At 37.9% G+C, this 16729-nt stretch overlaps 1 protein-coding gene across 4 annotated transcripts in view; it reads right to left on the reverse strand.

The window, feature by feature from the left end:
- Positions 1–16729, reverse strand: part of LOC145277907 (sialin-like) — a 1209741-nt gene that overhangs the window by 1079862 nt on the left and 113150 nt on the right. The window lies entirely within an intron of this gene.

The following is a 16729-nucleotide window of genomic DNA, read 5'->3' on the forward strand; positions in this document are numbered from 1 at the left end:
ATGTAGATGACTATAATGCTCCTTATCTTGTTGAGCATATTGAGAAGTGATACACGAATTATCATTATGGTATAAAGCGATGCTCTTTGTGTATACAAATCGAGCTTAGGTATTTCGGACGATGTCAAAACATTGTTAATTCACGACTTGCACAGCAGCCGCCGGTAAGGGGAATGTTTAGGAGCCTTGATTGTCGTACAGGCGGTCAGGTTTCAATCCTGGCTTGAGGTAGTTGCCTGTCTAGCTGCACTGATGAGCTGTGAAACAGCAAAACAGTACTGTATATGGATAACTATATATATATATATATATATATATATATATATATATATATATATAGTCACTTTTTCGTTTTGTTGTCCATACTGCAAAATGCCCTACTGAGTGGAGAAATATTATTCAAGGAGAGGACTTTGAGCAAAAATAATCCACCTAGGGATGGTGCACACCAAGTTGGGGTTCGCCACTATCCCGGGGAGGTGCCACCCCCATGGCGCCGGCCAACTTCTTTGTTAAGTTGAATCAGATCACCCTCCTCTACCGCCATCCCCTCAACCAATCTTGATAAAACTAGGCATGGTAGTGGTCCCTAACATAGGCCAAAATTTATTGCACTGTATCTCTTAACTTTGACCTGCCAAAATAATGCTGCCAAAAACAATGTAACGGATCGTTAAGGATCCTTTTTTCTTAAGATGCATAGAATTCTTTTTGAAAAATTAAGATAATACATTCGGTTTTCAGATATGCACTAAAGATGCCACCCAAACGAAATAGAAACAAATCTGAGGAAGAAAGATTGGCAAGATTAAAGCTAGTAGACTAAGAGTTGCTGCAATTCGCTCCGATGAAAACGCTTCACGTAGAAAAAGACGTCTGGAGCTCAACAGAATACGTCAAAGAGAAAGGAGAGAAAGATTAATAAAGTTGGAAAGAGCAACCCAACGTGAAGCTGACAGAACTAGACATGCTGCAAAGCGGTTAAATCACAAGAATTCGACGAACAAATGGAACAAACAAGGAAACAAGAAGACGTACACGAGGTGAATTGGGAGAAGCTAAAAGACGAGAGAATTTATCAGAAACTGAATGAATTTTTCGCCTCAAAGGCGTAAATGAGATGCTGCAAGGAGAGAGAGAGAATGACTTTGTTACAGAAAATGACAGAAAAAGAGGCAGGTAGACAACGAATGACTGCTTTGAGGTAAGAAATAGAAAATTGCAATAAAAAAGGATTGCTCTACAACAAAAATGACTCTTTCACTACAGCTGACATAGGAAAAATGGATAAAGTAAGTAAGTATTGCTCAGCTATGAAATTTAAAGGAGAGACCCCCTGGCTGTTGTTCTTCTCCTGGCAAGATTGTGCTTGATAGCTTTCCGCCACTGTCTCAATTGCTGCAAGATTTGCTTTCAGGCAAAGGTCTCATCTCTAAAGAGTTCCTGCAAAATCTATGCAGTTACAACAAATGTTTTGCAATGACTTCATTTTGTTATGAAAATGCGGTGGTATATGGGTGGAATCCTTCTTTTAGAATTCGAGGCCATGTTTGCCACAAAATTGTGAGTCTTTTTCTACCTGAATATAGAGCGACAAAGTTTATTCAAATCTAGTCTGGAAGAGGAACTATATAGTCAGTATGACCTTCACCTTCACTGAGGTGAACGATTTATATTACCTTCACCGAGGTTCGCGACTTGACACACAAGAATAAACCGCCTCTTAATCACCTGCTAACGCGTGCGTCACTGTAACGTCCAATGACAACAACAACAACAACCGTCTTACTCGACCTGCCTTTATACCACTATCTCAATCCCTTCTCTTGCGCATGCAGATTCCTGACAACCTCGAGACTTCCGCTTATAAAAACCCAAGTTTTGTTGTCGCGCATGCCTATACAAGGCACAAACACGAGGGCGTTTGTTGTGTTGGTAAGTACTACATTCCCCCCTGATCTGATGATCACATAGAGTGCACTCCGGGGGTGGCCTCTTAGTTTGTTGGCTTCTGCGAAGGGTGGTATTTACACTCTCGGATTCAGGTTCTGGTTCTGGTTCTGGTTCTGGTTCTGTGTGAGGTTCTGGTTCTGGTTCTGATCCTGCCTGATCAGACGAATTAAAACTACCACTCTCTTGCTCGGTGACCTCACTCATCAGCAGCTCATCATCTGATGATTCGTCCCTCTCTGTAGTTGTGGGATGTACTTCACTAGCCGGGCGAAGATCGCGCACATGGCGTGGGGTTCCATCAACAAGGACCGACTGCTGGCTGACCACTCCAGATATTCGTCCTCGCTTGAACTTGGTGGTGCACCGGTTTCCAGGGGGTCTAACCCAAACTGGATCCCCTACCTTGTATTTGTTATGACTCTCCTCGTCGATTGGTTGGACAATGTCAATGCCCTTTATCCTAACACGGTATTTGTGTATGGCATTGGCTGGTGCTGTTGTTAGTGTCTTCCCATCCTTTGGTGTGACGTTATACCAATACGTGGCCTCCGTAATGGTGCATTGTTTTCTGGCAGCAATTCTCTTGATGCTGCGATGGCTCCTCTCAGCAATGCCATTCCCTGATGGTACATGGGCACATCGCAGTCGTAGTCGGACACCCCACTCATTCAACAACTGCCGAACTTGGTGGCTACAAAAAGCAGCATCGTTGTCCGTCAATATCTCTTCCGGCGCACCTCGCTCAGAAAAGATAGATGACAGTTGGCGGACAACATTCGCTGAGTCCTGCCTGGTCATTTGCCGCCACACCGCAAAACGAGTGGGTCCACAGTCGATAAGGGTTAGAAAGGGCTTACCACTGTAATGGGTAATATCCATCGCTAATCGTTGCCACACATGCTCAACTTCCAATCGCCCCTTCTGTCATTGCTCAGGTGCAGGATCGATAGACTGGCATGCCTCACAGTGCCTGATGATCTGCCTGACATCCGCCCTTGTCACTGCCGGATCTACATGCCTCGCAAAGTACAAAGTTCTTTTGATACCTGGATGTCCACTCTGCACATGAATTCTTTGTATTTGGCATGAGCTAATCGCGCCAACTGCACAAGATCGAGCAGTGAACTCCACGCCTGTCTTCACAGCTTCATACCATTTGTGAGGCACACGGGTTAGTTGGTCTGCACGATTACAGTGTGATGCCACGAGCGTTACACTCACCGACAGGTCATATTCTGATACCAGACTCTTCAGGGTGTTTAGCCTCCACCGGATTAACATCTCACTGGCTGCCTTAGTACGGACTCTTGTTCGTCCCGAGAGAGTGTCGGACACCCAGTGGTAGACGCAGAGAGAATCCGTGTACAAGTGTAACTTCTTCGACTGCCATTGCAGTGCCAGATTTAAACCCTTCACAACAGCATCCAGTTCCGCCAGGTTGATGTGTTGAGCATCATTCACGGGTCGCAGCCAGCATGCGTTTTCAATTACATTTCCACGTTGCTCCAATAACACTCCCAATGCCAAAGAACTAGCATCAACCCACACATTCACAGTGTCCCCATCGACACACCATTCTCCACGGGCAGGATCCTCCTTGTTAACTCTCTCTAGGGTTTCTGTCATCATCAGAGTTAGAAGAGCATCATCAGATACATCATCCCAACCTGTAGTTACTAAACTTGCCCTGCGTTTGATGACGCCCACAGCTGCTCGGAGCCAGCCACACGCTGGTAAGTGACCAATAAGTTTCCCACACAAGGAAAAAATAGTCCGCCACGTAACAACATCAGGGACGGTTAGAATCTCACTGCCACGCCTCCATCATAAGGTACCGTTTTTCCCGCAAACGTCCAATCCTAATACCCGTGCTCCATCCCTCAGACGTTCGGGATCGTTGCACTCCAACCCGAATTGAGCTAACTTTTCTCTGACGTGCGACGCAGATTGTACGTCTTCATTGACATACACATCATCAATATAGGCCGATGTTGCGTCCTCAGTAGTCTTTTCCTGGGACAACACTGCATTTACGATGGTCTTCATAATTTGCGGTGCCACATTCAGCCCAAAGCCAAGCCGAGTAAGGCAGTATCTCTGACCCCGGAACCACACTGTCTGGAACGGCCACAATGTCTCATCCACTCGCACCTGCAAATAAGCCTTCCGCAAGTCTACTATAGACAAATTGGAGCCCTTCTGGCGCCATTCTCTCAGCTTACTAGCGCACACGTCAGCATTGGCAGTGTACGTCTCAATGTATCTATTGAGTTCACGATAGTCCAGCACCGGACGAACTTTTGATTTGTTATGCTGGACTACAGCCATTAAGGGAATCAGACCCTTGGGTGGTCCCAGCTTGTTGGGGTAGGGGATCAGCCATCCATCCTGGATCCATGCCTCAAGTTCCTTCTCGTAATCATTACGGGCCTCGTCGGGTATCGAGTACTCTGCAATGCTATTCTTGAGTTCGGTTGGCGCCCTTCCTTCCGTCCACTTCCACGATGCAGTCCATGCTTTTTGGTGAGGGTCGTAGTCCACCTTAAAATCAGGCCGATCAATGTGAACTGCAGCACACACTGGGGTTTCCAAAAATCGCACAGTCCCATCTCTTCCGATAACCACTCCCCCCAGTGCCTTAATAGCATCATATCCCAATAGTACATCGAATCCCAGCAAATCCCCTCGCATCACCAGCACATTAATGTTTGCGGCCACACCAGAGTCTGTGTGGACTTTGACAGTTCCGGCTCCACAGCAAGCTTGCGTATTGCCACCTATTGTGGTTACTTTGATGTTCTGCTTTGTCCAGTTTCGACACAACTTGGCACTCATGATGGTGTGTGAGCAACTGGAGTCGAGAAGAGCTGAACAAAGCACTTGGGCCACATACACATTTATTGTCGGTTGCGCCTCAATTAAATCTTGTCCGGGGAACAGGGCGGCGCTGACGTCCTGCCCCCTGATGCATTTCCCGCACAATTTTGGGATAAATGTCCATAGCTACCACATTGAAAACAGCGCGGGCGCCCCCGCCCCTTGTTAGTACAATTTCTTGCGATATGGCCTCGCTGGCCACAGCAGAAACATCTCCCATTGGTCGTGGGTCTCAAACTGGGACTCTTTTCAGCATTAGTCTTGGCTGCCTGCGCCATCATTACAACCGGTTCCCTCAGGTCCTCCTCATCTCTGATAATGGCTCGAGCGTGTTCTAACAAATGTTCCATGGGCGTTACAGATATGCTGGTGGAAGCCCTCAACAGTTGCTTAACATGGGTGGAAGGCCGGCCACAAACGCATACGCCAGTGTTTGCTCTGACACTCCATTGCCAAATAGAACTGCAAGTTTCTTCAGCTCCGCGAAGAAGACTTCAATGGTTTCTCCTGGCATGAGCTTCCTAGTGGCAAATGTTTTGTAGGCCGTACAGGGATCCATGGCAAATGCCTTGTATAAAGCATTTTTTATACAGGTAATATCAGCCTTCTCCACAGCACTCAGTTGCTGATATACACTTAGGGCGCCTCCAGCCAATCTTAGGGGAATCACGGTATGCACCCCCTTTACTTCACAGAGGTTGCAGGTCAGCTCAACCCTTTCGACCCAGTCGACAACAGAAGTGGATCCGTCGAATTCGGGTATCAGTTTTAAATCAAACTTTGCCCCAGCCATAGTTGTCCAGGAAAAGAGACAAAATGAAATAGCCGAAATAGCTTATGACCTTCACCTTCACCGAGGTGAACGATTTATATTACCTTCACCGAGGTGCGCGACTTGACACACAAAAATAAACCGCCTCTTAATCACCTGCTAATGCGTGCGTCACTGTAACGTCCAATGACAACAACAACAACAACCGTCTCACTCGACCTGCCTTTATACCACTATCTCAATCCCTTCTCTTGCGCATGCAGATTCCTGACAACCTCGAGACTTCCGCTTATAAAAACCCAAGTTTTGTTGTCGCGCATGCCTATACAAGGCACAAACACGAGGGCGTTTGTTGTGTTGGTAAGTACTACAGTCAGGACTGAATCAAGACATTCTCTGAAGATTGGCTGAATTTTTACATGGGAACAACAGCCTAATTTGTCAACTGAAAAGAACAAAGGAGAGGAAAACTTGGAAGAACCCAAAGTTGTCAGAAGGAAAGACTGAAGGCCACAAGAACACCCACGGCGATTCAATGCTCCAACAACTGTATGAGATTGAGATATTAATGAAGAACGAACCAACAGAAAACTGAGATATTGTCCTGCGTTTTAAAAATAATACATTGAAAAGGATCTCTGAACTACATTCTCTCTACCATAGGTTAATGTACCCGTTAATGTAACCCTATGGTTTTCCATCTTATGATATCTATATGAAGGCAAAATGCTGCCCAACAGCAATTTTATTCCTATCATTTGATGATTTAGCCTGTAAACTATTTTCTCCAGTACCAAAGGCTGTTTCAACAATGGCTGGTGAATTTTTACAAGATTGAAACAGAACATTTACAGTTCCTCAGGTGGGAGCAACAGACCTTGACAATTATGGCAACTTGAAGGATTCAATTTTTAGGGAGGATGGGAATCCACAACAGATTGGTCAACGAATGGTCCTTCCAGCAACTTACACATGAGGTCCTCAATACATGTTTGAGCACTAAAGTGGTTTTCATGGCTTATGTTTGGTGAATGGGTCCCAACTTCTTCATCACTTTCATGACAAATCCAAAGTGGACGGAAATTACAGAAAATTTACTTCAAGGACAAGAACTTTAGGATCGTCTGGGTATTGTGGGCAGGGTCTTTACACAGAATCTAAAAAAGCTAATGGAATTTATTAAAGAAGAAGGTTTGGCAGGTTGAGGGGTTTTCTGTACAGTATTGAATGCCAAAAGAGATGACTACCACATGCACACATCCTCACCTGGCAGACCCCAGAAGAAAAAGTTCAACCAGAACTAATTGGTCTCTGCATACCTGCAGAGATCAATGACAAAGAGGAAGACCCTGACCTTCACACAAAAGTCTTGGCACATATGGTGCACGGATCTTGTCGACCACGGAATCCAAGTTGGCCATGTATGATCAACAATAAATGATCCAAAAAATACCCTAAACATTTTTTTCAGTTTACAAAGTAAGGCCAGGATTCTTATCCCAAGTACAGGCAAAGGAAACCAGAAGATGGTGGCCAGAAAGGTAGAATAAGGATGAAGAAAAATGGTTGGTATGTTCATGAAGAAATCACAAACGAGTGGACTGTTCTCTACAACAAGATTATCCTTCAGCATTTCAACACTCACATTAAAGTAGAAATTTGTACCTGAATGTACAGCAAAGTTCCGAGCAAAGTGAGGGTATCTCCGCTGCGAATATATATATATATATATATATATATATATATATATATATATATATATATATATATATATATATATATTTAAAATAAGATTTGTTTTAAAAATCATTTTAATTTTCCCTTGTTTTATTTTTTTATTAATCTTGAGAGATTTTAAAAGTTGGGCCTGAATATCATTTGAACTGACACATCAAACCTCCATTTTGACTAAGAAATTTTCATTTGTTATTGTTATATCATGTTATTGACACTATAAAAATACACTTTGTTGCGGTTTATTTTAAAATTATGGAGTCCTGCTCAGACAACTGGCAATATAGAAACATTCTCTTCAATTATGACCGAAAAATCAAAATCATCAAGGTAAATAAGTTACCTTTTTAATTGAAGAATATAAAAAGTATTGTGTTCCTTAAAACTAAAATTGTATTTATGTGCTTATTTACATAGAGATACATGCAGTATATGGCAGTTCAAAATAAATAGAAAACCTTATGGATATATATATATATATATATATATATATATATATATATATATATATATATATATATATATATGTATATATATATAATTATTTTTTCTTTTTTGAATACTTGGAGATGAGGCTTCATAATTTGTGTATTCATTCATTTTTTATGTTATCCTCATCTTCATTGTTGTTGTTTCACCACGTTTTGGCCAACTTATCCTCTGGCCTTCTTCATGTGATTAACCACGACGGCATAGAAATGTTGAGTCTCGTAAATGTATCCCTAGTAATTACTGCCTTCCATAGTTGTTGTTGTCTCACGTTTTGGCCAACTAATCATCTGGCCTGCTGTGGTAGGATTGAAATTACTATCTTCAGACAATGTTCATCTGGAACCGGAGTGGATAGAAGTGGTAAGTTTCTACAGTTCAGAAATAAAAAAAAAAGAATGAATACACAACTTATGAATGTATGAATGAATACACAACTTATGAATGTATGAATGAATACACAACTTATGAATGTAATGACTTATCAGAGATAACTATTAGTGTACACCAAAAAATTACGGAAAATTATGGTGTAGATTTTTAATAAAAAAAATTCAATTTACTATTCAAAGTCTACAAACTCTGAATGACATTCGTATCAAACCAGTGCACTGTAGAAGATTATCTCCCTTCTAATATGAAGATGGCATACTGTCTTGTCATTCAGAGTTCATGGACTCTGAATAGTAAACTAATTTTATTTTTTGATTAAAAATCTACTCGATAATTTTCCGTAATTTTTCACATATACTAATATTTTTCACAGATAAGTATATCCATAAGGTTTTCTGTTAATTTATTTTGAACTGTCAGGTCCTGGATATGATCTTAAACTATATCCGATGGTGAGGCCCCAGTTTGTGGGCTTTGGTGAGTGTTGAGCCACCCTTTAATTGCCATTGCTCCTAGGTCTATTCTGACCCGGAGTAATAGTACCTGTTAGGGTCCCAACTATGAGTTAAATAGAAACCGACTTGAAAAAAAAACAAAAACAAATATATTCTATTAAAAAAAAATTCTTCAAAATCACTGGATTCGGCATTAAATAACCTGAAAAGGATTGATATGCCGTAAAAAAAAAAAAAAAAGACAACCAAAATTTGAACCGTGATATTTTGCATGCATCTCAGTATAAATAAGCACCTTTATTTCTTTTTTTGTATAAATTTTGAAATTGTGCAAACAAAAATTCCAAGCTGACTTCACAGTAACCTGAGCAACATCAAATAAGTACAGTTAGTAATTGATAAAGCATAGTAATTTAATGCATATTTATCGAATTACATATAGATAAATATATGTAATTTGACATACACACGTACACACACACACACACACACACACACACACACATAAACAGAACGTGAATACCTACAGGAGAGAACTTGAATGCCTACTAGACACAATCCTCGAGTGTCTAAGGTCTCTCTGTACAGGGGTTTGTTAAGTCAACTTGGCATGAGGATATTTTTTCTACAAGTAAACCCTGGCTAAATATTTTAAATCACATAGTATTCGTGGCTCAAATAAGATTTCCTCCGTATAGCTAACCCATACTAGTTTTTAACTCTATTTTAATATCAATGCTCCCAGGCAATGCCGGATAACCATGCTAGTAATAATAATAATAATAATAATAATAATAATAATAATAATAATCAGGTGATAAGAAAGGAAATGAATTGCTACTGCATGTCTATGAAATAAGATTCTAAACGACCTACAGGAGAGGTCATCGTCTGCTAAGATTGCCGGATCGGTTCTTGAAGTGTTACATAAATATGATGAGAAAGCAAATTGGAAAATTTTACAAAATCCTCTTTCAAAAAAGTCAGAAAATTCTTTTTAAAAAAATACAATGAATCTCAGAATAATATATTTTTTAATTTATTGGAATAAAACTTGACAAAGTGCAACAAGCCATGTAAAAAAACAGACCATATTTATATCTATCTCTCTGTACAGGGGTTAATCAGAAAAACCTGACATTATTTTTACAAGTAAACCCTGACTAAATATTCAAAATCACATAGTATTCATGATCAAAATAAGATCTCCTCAGTATGGATAACCCACACTTGTTTTTACAAGGAATGGTGCACCTTCTCCAAGTGATGCTACCTGAAGAAACAGCACGAATCTTGTCCTGGAATCCAGTAAAACTAAGAGACCACAAAAAATATACTGTAACATATTTAATGGCTAATTGGGGAGAAGAAAAAATATGTTCGCAACTTCAGTGTTTGAGATGTAAAAAAAGAACTTAAATGGAATATTCGAATACCCGTGTATCTCATATAGATATCAAGTGTTGACCCCATAAATTGGGGTAACAATTGATTTCTGAGAACTTTGAATGAAGTAACAATGAGACAACGGGGTATATGAGATATTGTCTGATAGTTTTATAAATGTAGAGACTCTTCATTTTTGTTTTATGTAAATTGTAAAAATTAGGCAATTTCAGGATGCTTTACTTCCAGGCATTACTACACCCATTTTACAAAAAGGATAAGAACCAGGTTTATTGCTGGACACCTGAAGCATGGAGGAAATGCCGATGGAGTCTGTGGCCACACTTTTTCATCCACGTAAAAACAAAGGTCAGGTAAAATAAAAAAAGAAAAAAGAATGTTAGCGTAGTCTTTTGGTTACGTATCTCTTCTTGATATCACTCCTTTTTTTTTTTTTTTTTGTCTTCAGTCAGTGAAAAGAAATCCTTCTAGACTGACGATTTTATTTTTGTCCCAACCAAGAGGGCTTCCCGGCTTCGTGTTGGGAAGCTGGATTTTCTTCACATGAAAACTTATCTTCTGTTTAACCCTGCTTTCGTAGGGAGACAAGTAAACTGAGACAATGTAAACATTGTGTGCGTGAGTGTGTGTGAGTGTGCTCGTGAGCGTGAGTGTGTGTGAGTGTTCGCGTGCGTAAGCGTGAATGTATGTGTGTGCGATTGCGTGTATGAAAGGTTAAATGTTAACATTGTGTGCGTGAATATGTGTGTGTGCGTGTGTGTATGTGTGTGTGAGTGCGCTTGTGAGCGTGAGTGTGCGCGTGCGTTCTCGCGCGCGCACGCGCGTGTGTGTGCTTTTCCTTAACATGAAAGGTTAAACGTCCAGTTATCAAGTTTTGAACGTTTAATTTAATGATATGAATAAAAAAAAAAACAAAAAAAAAACTGACATTTAAATTACTTTATTACTTGACATTAGCAATTATAACTTTTCTCCCTTGGACTTTTTAATGACTTTTCCTCTCACTGAATTGTTTTACTGATCTACGATTTTTGTTTTACCTGACCATGAGTACTGATAAGGTATAACATAACTTTTTGTGTCCTATCTTGACTTAGCAAGAAGAAGAGTCCATTGATTCTTTTTCAACAGCAGTAACAGCCTAACTTACTATAATATAAGCCTTTTAAAAATAGAGCTGTAAAAAGCGTTCCAGTTAAAATGCAAAAGAAAAATTACTTTCTATTTGTGATTTATATTAATTTACTTTAATATATATATATATATATATATATATATATATATATATATATATATATATATATATATATATATATATATATATATATCTGCAGACACTAATGTTTCATCCTTTCGGGAATCATCAGTGCAGGGTGTCACGATTAACACCAGTCAAGAGATCCGAACCCGGCAACAGAAATCATGCCTGCCTTCATTAACAAAGACCCAATCCATTTGGCCACCATCAACTGCGAGAAATACAGTTGAGATTTAAACAGTTATTCTTTTTTTAAAATGCTCTTAACGTTAGGCAGAGTGATCTAATCATTATATGACGATCTGCGCATATACAGTGATGATCATATTTATTGGCACGGTAAAATAAAAGTTAAATTTTGTCTAATAAATTCTAAAAAAGGGATTAAATTAAAGAAAATAACAAAGTATATTATGTATTTTTAACTGGCCTTTCCGATGCAGCAATCGGATTTTAGTGAGTGAATGTATCTCGACATACAGTTGGTAGAGTTTTGAAGAGAGCTGGTTTAAAAGCATGTCGTCCGAGAAAGACTCCCTTATTGAAGCCTATGCACCTGAAAGCAAGGCTAGCCTTTGCAAAACGTCATATTGATAAAGATGTTGCATTCTGGAAACGTGTTCTATGGACTGACGAAACGAAAATAGAGTTATTTGGCCATAATAAAGTGTCTTATATTTACAGAAAATCTGGCGAAGCTTTCCTGCCTAAGAACACCATACCCACAGTGAAGCACGGTGGAGGCAGTTTGATGTTTTGGGGATCCTTTGCTGCCTCTGGACCAGGGCGACTTGTTAAGGTCACAGGTAGCATAAAAAAGGAAGATTATGTTAAAATATTGGATGAAAACCTGAAAGACTCTGCTAAAGAGCTCTCACTTGGTCGTCGTTGGTGGTTCATGCAAGATAATGACCCAAAGCATTCGGCTAAACTGACTAAGAAATGGCTTGAGGACAATCATATTAATGTTTTGGAGTGGCCATCACAAAGCCCAGACCTTAATCCAATTGAAAATTTATGGAGAACATTAAAATTGAGGGTAATGCAAAGGAAGCCTAAGAATCTTATTCAATTGGAGGATTATTGTCAGGAAGAGTGGGCTAAAATTACTACTGAAGAGTGCAACAACTTGGTTGTAAACTATGAAAAGCGACTGAGGAAGGTAATCAAGGCCAAAGGCTATACAATTGATTATTAAATAAATCGTGCAAATAATTTTGAACAAGGGTTTTTTGCAATTATGTTTGTTGTTCCTTTGTTATTTATTTTTTCTAAAATCCGATTGCTGCATCGGAAAGGCCAGTTAAAAATACATAATATACTTTGTTATTTTCTTTAATTTAATCCCTTTTTTAGAATTTATTAGACAAAATTTAACTTTTATTTTACCGTGCCAATAAATATGATCATCACTGTATGTATAGGTTTTTATTAATTACCATTTCTACTATATATATATATATATATATATATATATATATATATATATATATATATATATATATATATATATATATATATATATATATATACATATATTAATGTAAATTAAATATAATTCACAAGTAGAAAGTAATTTATATATGTGTATGTGTGTATGTGTGTATGTGCTTGTGTGTGTACCTTTAATTTATTTTACATAAGCATTTGGTATTTATATGTTGCTACACATTTATGATCATGTTTTGGTCTGCCAGTTACAAGTAACTAGAGACCTCTACTTTTGTATAAGCAACATCACCTGAAAAGGCCTCGTTCTCAGCGACATATTAATGCTTATGTACAATAAATAAAAAATATATTTTGCCCTACTTTAATATTGAGCACTCTTGTATGAACCTCATTAAAAATTCAATGGTTGTTTCATATCTGGAAAATATTAACTTGGAATAATATAAATATCTATATTATTGTAAAACTCAAATGACCTTGTAACGATGTATGTAACCCACTTTTCAGTTTACGACATCTGGTTGTGCATGCGCGCATGACCTGCGCACTGAAATAGTAACGTTATTATTTCGAAATTATTATTTAACATGGGAAGAGTGGGGTTTAAAATAACTTAAATGTAATACAGAAATGAACGATGTAAAAGAAAAAAAGCAGACAGTATTAACAATTGTTTATTTGGATAATTTAAGCCCGAAAAAAAAAAACAAACCAAAGAACAATTGGGACGCTGAAATATTATCGTTATTATTTCGAAATTATTATTTAACATGGGAAGAGTGGGGTTTAAAATAACTTAAACGTAATACAGAAATGAACGATCTAAAGCAAAATTAAAAAAGCAGATATATCAAAATTTGAATTTAACTATAAGTATTATGGTATCTGTTCAGTGCACATTTACCTATAAGTATGGCCAACCACTTATAATTCAGTAACTGTAAAAAAAATTTTCAAAAATAATAAATTATAATAAACAGAACGATTCATAGAAATCTATCTATATTCTTTTTTCATTTTAATATACTTTCATAGAAATGTTTCTGTCATGTAAAAAAAAACTATTTTCTTTACGTCACAAGTGTCACGCTCATACATGAATTCCATAGCTAATATAACACACTGACCCAACGGGTTACGGGTAGTCTAGTATATATATATATATATATATATATATATATATATATATATATATATATATATATATATATATATATATAACATCCACTTTTTCCTTTCCTTTTCTTTCTTTTTCGTTTTTTAGCAACAACAACCATAAAAATTTAAATATTTTTGTTAAGGTTCATGGCATAATAGTTGTGTCTACATTCCAATATGCCAACACTCTCGATTTCATTTTTTTCCCCTTTAAAATCCCCCAGTCTGCAAATTTGCAATTGACAAGAACAAAAATCTAATAGGGACTTAACATCACGATGTTAGCAGTTTTTCTCGCGTTACTTTAGTCATGTCAGTTTTATTTTAATATCAAATATCAGGACATTCCATAAGTTCTGTCCGGATTTTAATTCTCCAAAATTATTACAGTGGAAAGTTTAGTAAGTCGGAATTTTTAATGCAACTTAATTATTTTTATATCGATCTATATATTATAGTCATCTAGAAGAACAATATTTATTCCCGAAACAGAACAGTTTTACTTTGACTTAGGAACCTGTCTTGCGACGAATGAGCTAGTTAAAGAATACTATCATTTTCGATCTGAAGCCAGATCTACAGCGTTTCTGCTTCTTCTTCTTCTTCTTCTTCTTCTTCTTCCCTTTATGATCAAATCTCACTCGATTGTCTGCTTCCAGTTCATTTTTTTTGTCTTCCTCTTCTTTTTACATTGGATCATTTGGTTGGCAATTCTGTGTGGGATCAATCTTAGGTTACGTCTGATCCAGTCTAGACGTCGTTTGGAGACTGTTGGTGATACTACCTGTTCATTAGTGCAGTCTTTGACTTCTTGCTTGGTAGTTTGGTTGCTCTATTTAATCCCGAGAATCTTTCTTGGTATCAAACGCGTCTAATTTTGAACAGTTTTAAACCACTTTTATATCCGTTTGTGAATATACATCGGCATATTTGTCAAGAAAAACAAAAGAGAAACAAACGTGTTAACATTGTGCAGTTAAATTCTCATATAATTTTTGTGTGAAAAACGGTTATGAAAATCATAAAATTCCCATTCTAATCCAGGGTGTTGGCATGTTTACGTTTACTCATTGGACCGGGAGACCAGGATTCAATCGTTAATCAAGCCATACCAAAGACTAAAGTATTGATGTCTCCTTACTAAATACTCAAAATTATAAGGTAAGAATCAAGGGTAAGTGGAGCAATCCTGGGTAAGGAGTGGTGCTCCCCTACATTTTCGTTTAGTAGTCAATGAGAAAGGAGCTTTCGGGTCGCTCTCAACTACGGTTAATCACTTCACTCATTTACAAATATTAAAATTAAGATATAAAGCTACTAAATCCGTATTCCAATTTTAATCAAAAGTCCGTTACATGATTTTGATTCTGGAAAACGTTTAAAATTGAAGGTTTATGTTTAATGAGTCTTCAGAAATTAAAATTCAGCGGATCTGGATTAATGACTATAGATCAAATTCAACGTAAATCTGAAATATTGGAATTTTCAAACGAGAAAAAATCCCGACGATACTCTAAAGAAACTGAAATCTATGTTAATATTCACTAATTGAAGTTTGATATTTATTATTAAAATTTCCAAAGAAAATCGGAAGTATAAGAATTTTCACGAAAAGCTTCTTACCCCTCTTTGTTCATTTTGCATAAAAATAAAGTAAACTAAATATATCCCGCATTATCCACTCTTACGCCAAGCAGTTGTGTTTCAAAATTCATAATAATCTGTTAATTAGTTTACGAGTGAATCCTGCACATACAAATATATAAACACATACATGTACCTAACTTTAGATATATGAGTTTGTCAACGTCTGTTTCTCTAAGTTCGTTTTCCATATACTTTCACAACACAAAATACATACTGAAATATACTTTAGTTCTGGGATTGAGTTATCTTACTTCAATATCTATTCTAAACTATTCTAAATGGAGATTTTGTATCTATCTGTATGAAGCCCAAACTATACTATTATAGCGTTGAGCACACGTTTACACAGGTGACCTACACGTTGTATGTAGTCTATATCGCAAAGAAGACCAAGACAAAAAATAACTCGAACTCGCTTTTTCGTGTAATAACAACATTTATCTTTTTCTAGATAAACCATGAATGCTCCTTCTCTCTGACCTCTGTCCCCTCGAACGTCGTTTCGAACATATTCTTGAACGTGCTCTCGAACGTGCTGAACGTCATCGTCGGTCTGTACACACACTCTTTTTTATAGTCTTTTTCTTCACACATCGCTCTACATTTGCATAAGCGTGTCCGCGCTCTGTTACGCTATTACTATTTGGTATCTGTCTGCCTGCAATCAAAAGCTATATCATTACTTCCATTACTGTACTATAGCACTTCTTCAAAATATATCATTACTTCCATTACTGTACTATAGCACTTCTTCAAAAGTCATTTATTTTAGTGGTGAATGCTCTGATGAACTGCAATCACTTGTGCCCCCACGACGCGAGCACCCTCGACAAACCCGACAGGCTACTAGATCCCACCCCCACACTGTAGAGGTCCCTAGATGTAAAAGATCTTTTTACTCCAATAGTTTCTTCCCCAGAACCGCAAGACTCTGGAATTCCATTCCAGGTCCCTGCTTCCCCAACAGTACTGACGTGCAGAAGTTCAAGTGTAACGTGAACCGACACCTTGCTGCCCAAATCCCTACATAGTACCCCAGTAGTTGTTGCCCCTGATAGTAGCCCCCTACACCAAAGTGGCAATTTGCCTTGTTTGGGGTGAAAATGTAATAAAAAAAAAAAAAAAAAAAAAAAA

The sequence above is a fragment of the Euprymna scolopes genome, chromosome 6 (genome assembly GCF_053919585.1).
Source record: "Euprymna scolopes isolate OS-2025 chromosome 6, ASM5391958v1, whole genome shotgun sequence".
In the NCBI taxonomy this organism is placed as follows: Eukaryota; Metazoa; Mollusca; class Cephalopoda; order Sepiida; family Sepiolidae; genus Euprymna; species Euprymna scolopes.